We start from the raw sequence: 1,731 nt of genomic DNA on the forward strand, positions 1-1,731 counted from the left end.
TAGTAGTAAATTGTAGAAAGGTACTACTTTGTTCAAGTGTGACTTGTAGAAGTACCCAGAGAAAGGAGAGCGGAGGGAGTTTGGCACCTCAGCGCGATTCTCACAGCTCAGTTTTAGCTTGGTAATGCTTTTCTGTTAAACTAAACCAAGGGCAGGGCAATCAGGGCAAAGCTATTGCAGAGGAAAGAAGCATTTCACTTGATGTGCCATCTGCAGCTGCTGAAAAAAAACGATATTGTAATGCTAAAAATGTGTACTGATCACACAGATTTGTAGGTCATTAGTCCACAGTGTTGACTAGTGCCTTCGGGTGTTTGGGGAGCGATCATTAAAATAACTCTCTTGTTTAACCTATGGTTTGCTTGTAATACCTTCCTTGTCCTGCTTGGGCATCACTTCTAGGAGGTAAAACTGCAGGAGTGCTAAAGATTTGGTTGTGGTTCATTAGGTCAGTAAACCACCCATGCAAACATACCACCAATCCACTGTCAGACCTACCTACACCCAAGGTTATGGAGCAGCTGGATTCTCCTTAGTATCTTTGATAGGTTTGAATGGCGCTATGTGAGTCATCAAACCAACAGGCTTGTGTCAAACCTTCATGTTTTAAGTGCCTGGATAGGTATTTCTATAATAAAAACATGACCTCCTGCTGGGTAAATAAAATTAATACTTAACTTGACGAATGATCTGACTTCCCATATGCCTAAAAATACACTTTACTCACACTGAATGCGCATTCCTGTGAATCCAAACACATCCACATCCAGGCTGAAGAATTTCTGGCCAATGCCAGTGATGGACCAAAGCCAGTGAAACTCCTACGTGCTCTGCATTTTCAGTGGGGACACGTAACCATGCTCCTCACAGTTAGATTTCTGGCTGCTTGCTTGGATTTTATGGGGTTTGAGGATTTTTGGGGTTGGGTTTTGGATTACAGTTTAGTAATTCAATCATATTTTTAAAAAAGGATGAGACAACATGATTCTTTCCTTCTGGGGGTGTCGGTACAGGGTTACATCCTATGGAGATCCAGGGGAGGGGAAGAAACGTGCCTGTGTGAGTGCTCAGAAATGCCTGACTTGGGTGTTTATTGCCTTTCAGCCTCTTGCAGTGTCATCTCTGGGGTAAAGAGACTCGCTGCAGTTGGCAAAAAGCAAAGAAGCTGCTGTTCAGTGGAAATGGGGGGGCAGGGGAGGGAATCAGCCAGGTTTGGGGTGCCTTGGCAGCCTGAGGATGCCGGAGAATCTCCCTTGCCCTCACCAGCCCCTTTAACATGCACCCCAAAGCCCCTTTGCTACCAAATGCCTGATGCAACTGAAGGGATGGGAAGGCGAATGGCAATGGGCTGGGCAGGGGAACCCACAAACCTCCTCTCTGCTTTAGTGACACTCATAAATTGACTGAAAATAATCTTCAGTGGTTTATCCCTTTGCTTCACGTGTGCGTGGCTGGCTCAGCTCAGCTGTCCCTGGGGCACCCAGTGTGAGACACCTACAGTCTGGGGAAACCTTATTTTTGTTGTTAATGTCGCTCCAAACCTGCTCTTTCCCCCGGTTTTCAGAGTGGAACGGATCCATTTGTTGTGAAAGCCTTCCCATTTCTAAAACCAGTAATGACCATTTAATCGCGATTTTATTTCCTGACCACTGACTCTCCTTTATACAGCCAGAGGTTTAGTAGCCCATCTCTTAATGAAACACTAAGTGGGGAAATGGGAAGGCAACCCAC

Source organism: Gallinula chloropus, assembly GCF_964237585.1.
Source record: "Gallinula chloropus genome assembly, chromosome: 11".
Taxonomy (NCBI): domain Eukaryota; kingdom Metazoa; phylum Chordata; class Aves; order Gruiformes; family Rallidae; genus Gallinula; species Gallinula chloropus.